Below are 13000 nucleotides of genomic sequence, written 5' to 3' on the forward strand. Positions count from 1 at the left end.
CAGAATACATCAGTATACTGTAATCTATTGCATTTCTTTACATTAATAATGTAATATAAGAAATAGAAAGTTAAAGAAATCCTGTTTAAAGTCTCATCAAAAAGAAGTAAAATACCTAGGAATAAACTTAACCAAGGAGTTGGAAGAATTATACACTAAAACTATAAAACTATAAAAAGGAATTTGAAGATGATTCAAAGAAATAAAAAGACAGCCAATGCTCTTGCATTGGAAGAATTAATATTAAAATGGCCATACTACCCAAAGCTACATACCGGTTTAATGGAATCACTATCAAAATACCCATGACATTTTTCAGAGAACTAGAACAAATAATCCTAAAATTTATATGGAACCACAAAAGACCCAGAATTGCTTACAAAATCCTTAGGAAAAGGAACAAAGTTGGAAGTATAACGCTTACAGATGTCAAGCTATACTACAAAGTTACAGTAATCAAAACAGCATGGTATTGGCACAGAAACAGACATATAGATCAACGGAACAAAATAGAGAGTCCAGAAATAAACACACACACCTACGGTCAATTAATCTGTGACAAAGAAGGAAAGAATATACAACTGAAAAAAGACAGTCTCTTCAACAAGTGCTGTTGGGAAACCTGGACAGCTACACGTAAATAAATGAAATTAGAAAACTCCTGCACACCATATAAAAAATTCAAAATTGTTTAAAGACCTTAATATAAAATATATTACCATAAAATTCCTAGAAGAGAACATAGGCAAAACAGTATTTGACATAAATTATAGTAATATTTTGGGGATCTGTATCCTAAGGCAAAAGAAATAAAAGCAAAAGTAAATAAATTGCAGCTAATTAAACTTAAAAGCCTTCACACAGCAATAGAAATCATCCACAAAACTAATACACAAACTACAGAATGGCAGAAAATATTTGCAAATGATGCAACCGACAAGGGGTTAATATCCAAAATATGTAAACATCTCATATAACTCAATATCAAAGAAACAAACAACACAATTAAAAATGAACAAAGACCTGATATAAATTTTTCCAGAGAAGACATACAGATGGCTGACAGACAGATGAAAAAGCGCTCAACATTGCTAATTATTACATAAATGCAAATCAAAACCACAATGAGGTATCACCACACTCCATTCAGAATGGCTTTCATCAAAAAGTCTACAAATAATAAATGCTGGAAAGGGTGTAGAGAAAAGGGAACACTCTTACACTATTAGTGGTTATGTAAATTGGTGCAGCCACCATGGAAAACAGTATAGAGGTTCCTTAAAAAAAATAAAGTAGAGAGAGCTACCATATGATCCAGCAATCCCACCTCTGGGTATATATCTAGAAAAAGCCCAAACTCTAATTCAGAAAGATACATGTACCCCAATGTTCATTGCAGCAGTGTTTACAATAGCCAAAACATGGCAACAAACCAACTGCCCATAAATATATGATTGGCTTAAGAAGATGTAATACACACACATGCAGACACACACACACACACACATATATACAATGGAATATTACTCAGCCATAAAAGAGAATGAAGTATTGTCATTTGCAACAACATGGATGGACCTAGAGAATATTATACTTACTGAAGTAAGTCAGAGAAAGACAAACACTAGGTAATATCACTTATATGAGGAATTTAAAAAATAATACAGATGAATCTATAAACAAAACAGAAACAGACTCACAGACACAGAAAATAAACTTATGTTTATCAAAGGGGTGAGGAAGTGGAGGAGAGACAAATTAGGAGTATAGGATTAATAGATACAAACTATTATACATAAAATAGATAAGGAAAAAGGATTTACTGTATAGCAGAGGGAATTATATTCAATATCTTGTAATAAACTACAATGGATTATAAGCAGAAAAAAAACACTAAATTACTATGCTGTATACCTGAAACTAACAGACTGTTGTAAGTCAACTATACTGCAATAAAAAAATTTAAATCAAGAACATGTGAAGAAGTCCTGAAGATGGGGGAAGACTAAGATGCAGAGATCACCTTCCTCCCCACAGATACACCAGAAATACATCTACACGTGGAACAACTCCTACAGAACACCTACTGAACACTGGCAGAAGAACTCAGACCTCCCAAATGGCAAGAAAGTCCCCATGTACCTAGGTAGGGCAAAAGAAAAAAGAATCAACAGAGACAAAAGGATAGGGACGTGACCTGCATCAGTGGGAGGGAGCTGTGAAGGAGGAAAGGTTTCCACACACTACGAAGCCCCTACATGGGCAGAGACTGCGGGTGTCAGAGGGGGAAAGCTTCAGAGCCGCGGAGGAGAGCACAGCAACAGGGGTGCAGAGGGCAAACCGGAGAGATTCCCGCACAGAGGATCGGTGCCGACCGGCACTCACCAGCCCAAGACGCTTGTCTGCTCACCTGCCAGGGAGGGCGGGGCTGGAAGCTGAGGCTCGGGCTTCGGTCGGAGCACAGGGAGATGAATGGGGTTGGCAGCGTGAACACAGCCTGCAGGGGGTTCGTGCACCACAGCTAGCCAGGAGGAAGTCCAGGGAAAAGTCTGGACCTGCTGAAGAGGCAAGAGACATTTTCTTCCCTTTTTGTTTCCTGGTGCGCGAGGAGAGGGGATTAAGAGTGCTGCTTAAAGGAGCTCCAGAGACGGGCATGAGCCAAGGCTAAAAGCACGGACCCCAGAGACGGGCATGAGATGCTAAGGCTGCTGCTGCTGCCACCAAGAAGCCTGTGTGCGAGCACAGGTCACTATCCACACCCATCTTCCGGGGAGCCTGTGAAGCCCGCCACTGCCAGGGTCCTGGGATCCAGGAATAACTTCCCCAGGAGAACGCACGGCGCGCCTCAGGCTGGTGCAACGTCTTGGCGGCCGCTGCTGCTGCAGGCTCACACCGCATCCGCACCCCTCCCTCCCCCCGGCCTGAGTGAGCCAGAGGCCCCGAAGCAGCTGCTCCTTTAACCCCATCCTGTCTGAGTGAAGAACAGACGCCCTCCGGCAAACTACACGCAGAGACGGGGCCAAATCCAAAGCTGCGCCCCTGGGAGCTGTGAGAACAAAGAAGAGAAAGGGAAATCTCTCCCAGCAGCCACAGAAGCAGCGGATTAAAGCTCCACAATGAAATTGATGTACCCTACATCTGTGGAATACATGAATAGAAAATGAATCATCCCAAATTGAGGAGGTGGACTTTGAGAGCAAGGTTTATTATTTTTTCCCCTTTTCCTCTTTTTGTGAGTGTGTATGTGTATGCTTCTGTGTGAGATTTTGTCTGTATAGCTTTGCTTCCACCATTTGTCCTAGGGTTCTATCTGTCCATTGTTTTTATCTTTTTAAAAACTATTTTTTCTTAATAATTAGTTTTTATTTTACTAACTTTATTTAATTTTATATTTCTTTTATTTTATTTTCGTTCTTTCTTTCTTTCCTTCTTTCGTTCCTTCCCTCCTTCCTTCCTTTCTTCCTTCCTCCCTCCCTCCCTCCCTCCTTTCCCCCTTTCTTTTCTTCTTTGTTTCTTTCTTTCTATCTTTCTTTCCTTCTTTCTTTTTTCTTTCTTTCTTTCTTTCATTCATTCGTTCGTTCCTACTGTTTTTCTCCCTTTTATTCTGAGCCGTGTGGATGAAAGGCTCTTGTTGTTGCAGCCAGGAGTCAGTGCTGTGCCTCTGAGGTGGGAGAGCCAACTTCAGGACACTGGTCCACAAGAGACCTCCCAACTCCACATAATATCAAATGGCGAAAATCTCCCAGAGATCTCCATCTCAACACCAGCACAGAGCTTCACTCAACGACCAGCAAGCTGCAGTGGGGGACACGCTATGCCAAACAACTAGCAAGACAGGGGCAAAACCACACCAATTAGCAGAGAGGCTGACTAAAATCATAGTAAGTCCACAGATACCCCAAAACACACCACCAGACGTGGACCAGCCCACCAGAGAGAAAAGATCCAGCTTCATCCACCAGAACACAGGCACTAGTCTCCTCCACCAGGAAGGCTACACAACCCACTGAACTAACTATAGCCATTGGGGAAAGACACCAAAAACAATGGGAACTAAGAACTTGCAGCCTGCAAAAATGAGACCCCAAACACAGTAAGATAAGCAAAATGAGAAGACAGAAAAACACACAGCAGATGAAGGAGCAAGATAAAAATCCACCAGACTTAACAAATGAAGAGGAAATAGGCAGTCTACCAGAAAAATAATTCAGAATAATGATAGTAAAGATGATCCAAAATCTTGGAAATAGAATAGACAAAATGCAAGGAAAAATTAACCAGGATTTAGAAGAACTAAAGAGTAAACAAGCAACAATGAACAACACAATAAATAAAATTAAATATACTCTGGATGGGATCAATAACAGAATAACTGAGGCAGAAGAGTGGATAAACAACCTGGAAGATAAAATAGTGGAAATAACTACTGCAGAGCAGAATAAAGAAAAGGAAGGAAAAGAACTGAGGACAGTCTCAGGGAGCTCTGGGACAACATTAAATGCACCAATATTCGAATTATAGGGGTTCCAGAAGAAGAGAAAAAGAAAGGGACTGAGAAAATATTTGAAGAGTTTATAGTTGAAAACTTCCCTAATACGGGAAAGGAAATACTTAATCAAGTCCAGAAAGCACAGAGTCCCAAACAGGATAAATCCAACAAGAAATACGCCAAGACACATATTAATCAAACTGTCAAAAATTAAATACAAAGAAAATATATTAAAAGTATCAAGGGAAAAACAACAAATAACACACAAGGGAATGCCCATAAGGTTAACAGCTGATCTTTCAGCAGAAACTCTGCAAGCCAGAAGGGACTGGCAGGACATATTTAAAGTGATGAAGGAGAAAAACCTGCAACCAAGATTACTCTACCCAGCAAGGATCTCATTCAGATTTGATGGAGAAATTAAAACCTTTACAGACAAGCAAAAGCTGAGAGAGTTCAGCACCACCAAACTGGCTTTACAACAAATGCTAAAGCATCTTCTCTAGGCAAGAAACACAAGAGAAGGAAAAGACCTAAAATAACGAACCCAAAACAATTAAGAAAATGGGAATAGGAAGATACATATTGATAATTACCTTAAATGTAAATGGACTAAATGCTCCCACCAAAAGACACAGACTGGCTGAATGATTACAAAAACAAGACCCATATATATGTTGTCTAAAAGAGACCCACATCAGACCTAGAGACACATACAGACTGAAAGTAAGGGGATGGAAAAAGATATTCCATGCAAATGGAAACCAAAAGAAAGCTGGAGTAGCAATTCTCATATCAGACAAAATAGACTTTAAAGATTATTAGAAGAGACAAAGAAGGACACTACATAATGATCAAGGGATCGATCCTAGAAGAAGATATAACAATTGTAAATATTTATGCACCCAACATAGGAGCAACTCAATACATAAGGCAAATACTAACAGCCAAGAAATGAGAAATAGACAGTAACACATTCATATTAGGGAACTTAACACTCCACTTTCACCAATGGACAGATAAGCCAAAATGAAAATAAATAAGGAAGCACAAGCTTTAAATGATACATTAAACAAGATGGACTTAACTGATATTTACAGAACATTCCATCCAAAAATAACAGAATACACATTTTTCTCAAGTGCTCATGGAACATTCCCCAGGATAGGACATACCTTGGGTCATTTATCAAGCCGTGGTAAATTTGAGAAAATTGAAATTGTATCAAGTATCTTTTCCGACCACAACACTATGAGACTGGATATCAATAACAGGAAAAGATCTGTAAAATATACAAACACTTGGAGGCTAAACAATACACTACTTAATAACGAAGTGAACACTGAAGAAATCAAAGGGGAAATCAAAAAATACCTAGAAACAAATGACAATGGAGACATGATGACCCAAAACCTATGGGATGCAGCAAAAGCAGTTTTAAGAGGGAAGTTTATAGCAATACAATCCTACCTTAAGAAACAGGAAAAATCTCAAATAAACAATCTAACCTTACACCTAAAGCAATTAGAGAAAAAAGAACAAAAAACCTCCACAGATAGCAGAAGGAAAGAAATCATAAATATCAGATCAGAAATAAATGAAGAAGAAATGAAGGAAATGATAGCAAAAATCAATAAAACTAAAAGCTGGTTCTTTGATAAGATAAACAAAATTGATAAACCATTACCCAGACTCATCAAGAAAAAAACGGAGAAGACTCAAATCAGTAGAATTAGAAATGAAAAAGGAGAAGTAACAACCTTCACTGCAGAAAAACAAAAGATCATGAGAGATTACTACAAGCAACTCTATGCCAATAAAATGGACAATGTGGAAGATGTAGACAAATTCTTAGAAATGCACAAGCTGCCAATACTGAATCAGGAAGAAATAGAAAATATGAACAGACCAATCACAAGCACTGAAATTGAAACTGTGATTAAAAGCCTTCCAACAAACAATAGCCCAGGACCAGATTACTTCACAGGCGAACTCTATCAAACATTTAGAGAAGAGTTGACACCTATCCTTCTCAAACTCTTCCAAAATATAGCAGAGGGAGGAACACTCCCAAACTTGTTTTATGAGACCACCATCACCTCAATACCAAAACCAGAGAAGGATGTCACAAAGAAAGAAAACTAGAGGCAACTATCACTGATGAGTATAGATGCAAAAATGCTCAACAAAATACTAACAAACAGAATCCAACAGCACATAAAAAGGATCATACACCATGAACAAGTGTGGTTAATTCCAAGAGTGTGCAAGGATTCTTCAATATACGTAATTCAATCAACGTGATACACAATATTAACAAATTGAAGGAGAAAAACCACATGATCATCTCAATAGATGCAGAGAAAGTTTTCAACAAAATTCAACACCCATTTATGTTAAAAACCTTGCAGAAAGTAGGCATAGAGGGAACTTTCCTCAACATAATAAAGGCCATATATGACAAACCCACAGCCAACATTGTCCTCAGTGGTGAAAAACTGAAAGCATTTCCACTAAGCATTTCCACTAAGATTAGGAACAAGACAAGCTTGCCCACTCTCACCACTCTTATTCAACATAGTTTTGGAAGTTTTAGCCATAGCAATCAGAGAAGAAAAGGAAATAAAAGGAATCCATATCAGAAAAGAAGAAGTAAAGCTGTCACTGTTTGCAGATGAAATGATAATATACATTGAGAATCCTAAAGATGCTACCCGTAAACTACCAGAACTAATCAATGAATTTGGTAAAGTAGCAGAATACAAATTAATGCACAGAAATCTCTGCCATTCCTATACACTGATGATGAAAAATCTGAAAGTGAAATCAAGAAAACACTCCCATTTACCACTGCAATGAAAAGATTAAAATATCTAGGAATATACCTATCTAAGGAGACAAAAGACCTGTATGCAGAAAATTATAAGACACTGATGAAGGAAATTAAAGATGATACAAATAGATGGAGAGATATACCATGTTCTTGGATTCGAAGAATCAACATTGTGAAAACAACTCTACTACCTAAAGAAATCTACAGATTCAATGCATTCCTATCAAACAACCACTGGCATTTTTCACAGAACTAGGACAAAAAAATTCACAATTTTTATGGAAACACAAAAGATCCCGAATAGCCAAAGCAATCTTGAGAACTAAAAATGGAGCTGGAGGAATTAGGCTCCCTGACTTCAGACTATACTGCAAAGCTACAGTAATCAAGACAGTATCATACTGGCACAAAAACAGAAATATAGATCAATGGAACAGGATAGAAAGCCCAGAGATTAATCCACACACGTATGGTCACATTATCTTTGATAATGGAGGCAGGAATGTACAGTGGAGAAAGGACAGCCTCTTCAATCAGTGGTGCTGGGAAAACGGGACAGGTACATGTAAAAGTATGAGATTAGATCACTCCCTAACACCGTACACAGAAATAAGCTCAAAATGGATAAAAGACCTAAATGTAAGGCCAGAGACTATCAAGCTCTTAGAGGGAAACACAGGCAGAACACTCTATGACATAAATCACAGCAAGATCCTTTTTGACCCACCTCCTAGAGAAATGGAAATAAAAACATAAATAAACAAATGGGACCTAATGAAATTTCAAAGCTTTTGCACAGGAAAGGAAACCATAAACAAGACCAAAAAACAACCCTCAGAATGGGAGAAAATATTTGCAAATGCAGCAACTGACAAAGGATTAATCTCCAAAATTTATAATCTGCTCATGTAGCTGAATAACAAAAAAACAAACAACCCAATCCAAAAATGGGCAGAAGACCTAAATAGACATTTCTTCAAAGAAGATATACAGACTGCGAACAAACACATGAAAGTATGCTCAACATCATTAATCATTAGCGAAACGCAAATCAAAACTACAATGAGATATCATCTCACACCAGTCAGAATGGCCATCATCAAAAAATCTAGAAACCATAAATGCTGTAGAGGGTGTGGAGAAAAGGGAACACTCTTGCACTGCTGGTGGGAATGTGAATTGGTACAGCCATATGGAGAACAGTGTAGAGGTTCCTTAAGAAAGTACTAATAGAAATACCATAGGACCCAGCAATCCCTCTACTGGGCATATACCCTGAGAAAACCATAATTCAAAAAGAGTCGTGTACGAAAATGTTCATTGCAGCTCTGTTTACAATAGCTCGGAGATGAAAACAAGCAAAGTGTCCATCATCAGATGAATGGATAAAGAAGATGTGGCACATATATACAATGGAATATTACTCAGCCATAAAAGGAAATGAAATTGAGCTATTTTTAATGAGGTGGATGGACCTAGAGTCTGTCACACAAAGTGAAGTAAGTCAGAAAGAGAAAGACAAATACCGTATGCTAACACATATATATGCAATTTAAGAAAAAATAATGTCATGAAGAGCCTACGGGTAAGACAGGAATAAAGACACAGACCTACTAAAGAATGGACTTGAGGATATGGGGAGGGGGAAGGGTAATCTGTGGCAATGCAAGAGAGTGGCATGGACATATATACACTACAAACATAAAATAGATAGCTAGTGGGAAGCAGCCGCATAGCACAGGGAGATCAGCTCAGTGCTTTGTGACCACCTGCGGGGGGCGGGGATTAGGAGGGTGGGAGGGAGAGAGATGCAAGAGGTAAGAGATATGGGAACATATGTATATGTATAAATGATTCAGTTTTTATAAAGCAGAAACTAACACACCATTGTAAAGCAATTATACTCCAATAAATATGTAAAAAAAAAGAACGTGAGAAATATTTTTTGTTTCAATTGAGCACACATTTTTTTTTCAAACTTCTGTTAGTCATGGGTAATTTATCAGGCAGAATACTATTTATCAGTAGGACTGCATTTTACCTCTTCGTGCTAAACTTTAAGACAATGTTTTCCGGTGAGTCTTTATACATAAAGGCAAACTAATAGGTGATGTTAGTTTTATTTTTGGTAGTATTCTTAGTGCAAGTATTTCTTTGTACCTTTTTGGATAAAAACGCTATTGTTACTGAATATGAATGCTGACTCCCTCTCTCATATAATGTATTTCCACAATATCTACTAAAAAGAAAATCTGGTCATATTGTTCAGCTGACCTTTTAATTCTCATGCAGTAACCTTTCCCTTATAATGAACTACTTGTCTTTTTAATATCAGCATAAAATAATAACAGTGATACTATGAATAGCTGTTACTTTTACTAAGCACTTACTAAGGTATGTACCTTATATAGAATAGTAAATGTATTACCTGTATTTTATAAATGGCAGATTGAAAGTTAGAAATATCAAGTGACTTGAATACAAGGTCACAGTTAATAAGTGATATAACTGGCACCAAAAATCAGGTTTGAAATTTAAATCCGTGATCTTAATAATTATTGTATCTAGGAGGAGAGCATTTTTAAGATTAGAAAAGTTGGGGTTCTATGAAGTTAGCCAAAGTAAAATGATGATAACCTCTACAGAATCACTTTGATTTTTGTCCCCACCCACATGTGGATATCTGAGTCAGATGGCTCTACTCTACCTTCTTTAACACTTGTGTTCCATCTGTTTTCAAGGATTACCATGTTTGCCTGGGCCAGTCCCAGTTTTTGTCTCTTGTCCCAGTAAAAGTATTCCATAGGAAACTCTTTCAATCTCACAAGTGGTCAGGTTTGGATATAAGTTACCCGGCCACTTAGATTTGGCCTATAGGAACGCAAGTGGTTATTGGAAATTAAAATAATTTCACCATTTGGACTTTCTCCTACTTAGGTAAGAATGGAATTGCCTGAATAGTTCGGCATCAATTTCTCTCCTGTATCCTTTCCTTTAACAAAATGTTCCTTAAGTATCTCAGAAGAAGGAATAAGGCACAGAAAGAGGGAGGGAGAGGTTAATAAAGATTCACCTTGCTGACACATGTTTGCTGAAGGCTAGAGCCCCAGTTGGATCTCTTGCTGTTAACCTACCTCATCAGCTTCTGCTCCTCTTTATGTTTTGCCTGTACTTTCAAGTACAGTAGTTTTTTCTCCTATTAGGAAATCCTGTTATAAATTTAAACACCAAATTGGAATTCTGCTTCTTGAGCCCTTGTGAATCTTATCATCTTCAGATAGAATCATTTTAATTCACAAGTGGGTTGTAAAGAAAAAAAAAAGACATTGTTTAACACAAGGATAATAATGAAAAAATGAATTACTGGCCAGGATACATTTTAGTAAATGGCATTCATTAGGAAGCAGCATGGTCCATGCAGCAGGAGGCAGGCTGCTCTGGAATGTGGGAGATCTGGGATCTAGTCCTGGTGCTACCCTAAACCTGCATGTCCTCTGTCAAGTCACATTCTTGCTATGAGCTTCAGTTTCTCCATCAGTAAAATGAGGGCTTTGGGCTTAGTGATCTCTGAGCTATCCTAAAGTTCAAACTTTGATTTTACTCACAAAAATTCATTCATGTTCATTCTCCAAGTGGAAATTGTGATTTCAAGAGCTTTGTAAATGAACTTGAAATAATTCTATCAGAAATAAAAGTTAGACTGCCTGGCTGAGGGAGGAATGGAGGAGGGATGAGTAAAACCATGCAAACAGTATTACCAGGGACAGATTTATCCCCCTTAAAAGAACAAACTGTTTTCAAGCACTTTTGAAGCATCTATTTACATAGAAATCCATTTACATACACATTTCTGATGACAAGTAATTCTCAATTCATTACACCCGTTCCCAGAGGCCCTATATTGGCAACACTTTTTTACTTTGGTTTGGGTTGCTGTAGCTCCTTGACTGTAATAAAATTACCTTTCAAATATTCTATCATTTTTAATTTAACACTTTTAATTAAAATTATTCAGGTCCCCAATTAGACTGGATTAGCAAGGTTTTGCATTACCACATTTTTGTTCATTAAGATCTGCCAAGGCTCTTGCCATAGAATACCTATCTACAGCTGTGCCCTGGACTTTTCTCCAACTCAGTGAGTCTGAGAAGCACTGTTGCCCCCTGAGTGACTACCGTGCTCGGGCAGCCACATGTACCTAACTGAAAAAGGTCTGCTCCCGTCCTTCTCAAATACTTTCTTCCCTTGGTATCTATTAATCCTTCCTTCCCACCCTGGCTGACTTTATGGGAATCTCTCCTAGACTTTTCTTCTCGTGGGCATGACAGCTGGATTGGAAGGAGCCAGGATACACATGGTAAAAACAATCCAGAAAACCACTGTATCCCCAGAAGGCACCTGGCAAGACTGTCTCAGAATATGGTCCAAGAACTACATTATTTGTACCACCTAAGACACTTGTTTAAAATTCAGATAATTGGAAGCCACTTCTAGAACTATTGAGTTATAATCTTTGGAGATGGTCCCAGGAGGTATATTTTTTAGAAGTTCCTCAGATGATTCTGACACATACTAAATTATGAGACTCACAGTAATTCTATGTCACCAGACACAGAATGGCTCACAATGTAACAAAGAAGAAAGAGTATTGGGAAAACCTCTGGGATAGCTAATGCTAGTATTCATTATGGCAAGGTAATCCTCTTAGGACTCACAAAAGCTACAATTATGTCAGTAATAATTGCTTATAATAGATAATATTTATTGAGTACTTACCATGTGCCAGGCATTTTGCTAGGTGCTTTATCATTGTCATCCCAACTAATAACAGGCACCATTTACAGGACTCACTTTATCCTCTATCAGCTTTATCCCACGGAATTCTCTCAACAGTCCTATGAAGTAGGCATTATTGTTATTATTATTATCTTTTTCCAGATGAGAAAACTGAAGCTCAAAGAAGTTAAATGACTCTCTAAATGTTAAGTACCTAGTATAATGGCCAAGGCTGGAAGTAAAGTGTTTTCCTCACTAGGCAGTGACGTTCAGAAAGGCAAGGACAAAGCTTGCTTTAACTGTGAATCTCAATTCTTCATAACCTGGAGCTTGTACAGAGCAGCGATCTAGCTAGTGTTAAAATAAAATGAGGCTGACTGTCCTTAAATGCAAGGGAGAAGAAGAGGAGATGGGGACCTCAGGAAGACCTAAAACCTCTGAGACCAATTTCTCTCCCTGACCACCGTCCAATAGGCTCAAACACTTTGGTTCTCAGAATCTCTCTCCTACTCTCTCTCCCATTGATTTTGTGATCCCATGTTAATGCCTTTCTTATTTACTTAATGCTTCCATTTGCTGAGAACTTCAGTCTGCATCCTCTATCTGACTCAACTGAGTGATTCTCTCCCCTTACTAATATTATTTCTCCATCCTTTCACCTCCTCCCCCCTCCTGGGAATGTGGAATTAATGTGATAAAATAACCAAAAGAAGATATTATAGCAAATAAAGAAAAAATATGTTAATCTTCTCCTATATGTACAAAAACCTTTCAAACCTTTAATCCAAAAAGTAACTAATGTTGGGAATTTCAGACACTTTTGTAGCCACTAGCATGAATACATTTAGTCCCAGATGGAAGGGCAAGGACACTATGTAGATGCATAAACTACACCAATAAAT

This window comes from Stenella coeruleoalba (assembly GCF_951394435.1).
Source record: "Stenella coeruleoalba genome assembly, chromosome: X".
NCBI classification, from domain to species: Eukaryota; Metazoa; Chordata; class Mammalia; order Artiodactyla; family Delphinidae; genus Stenella; species Stenella coeruleoalba.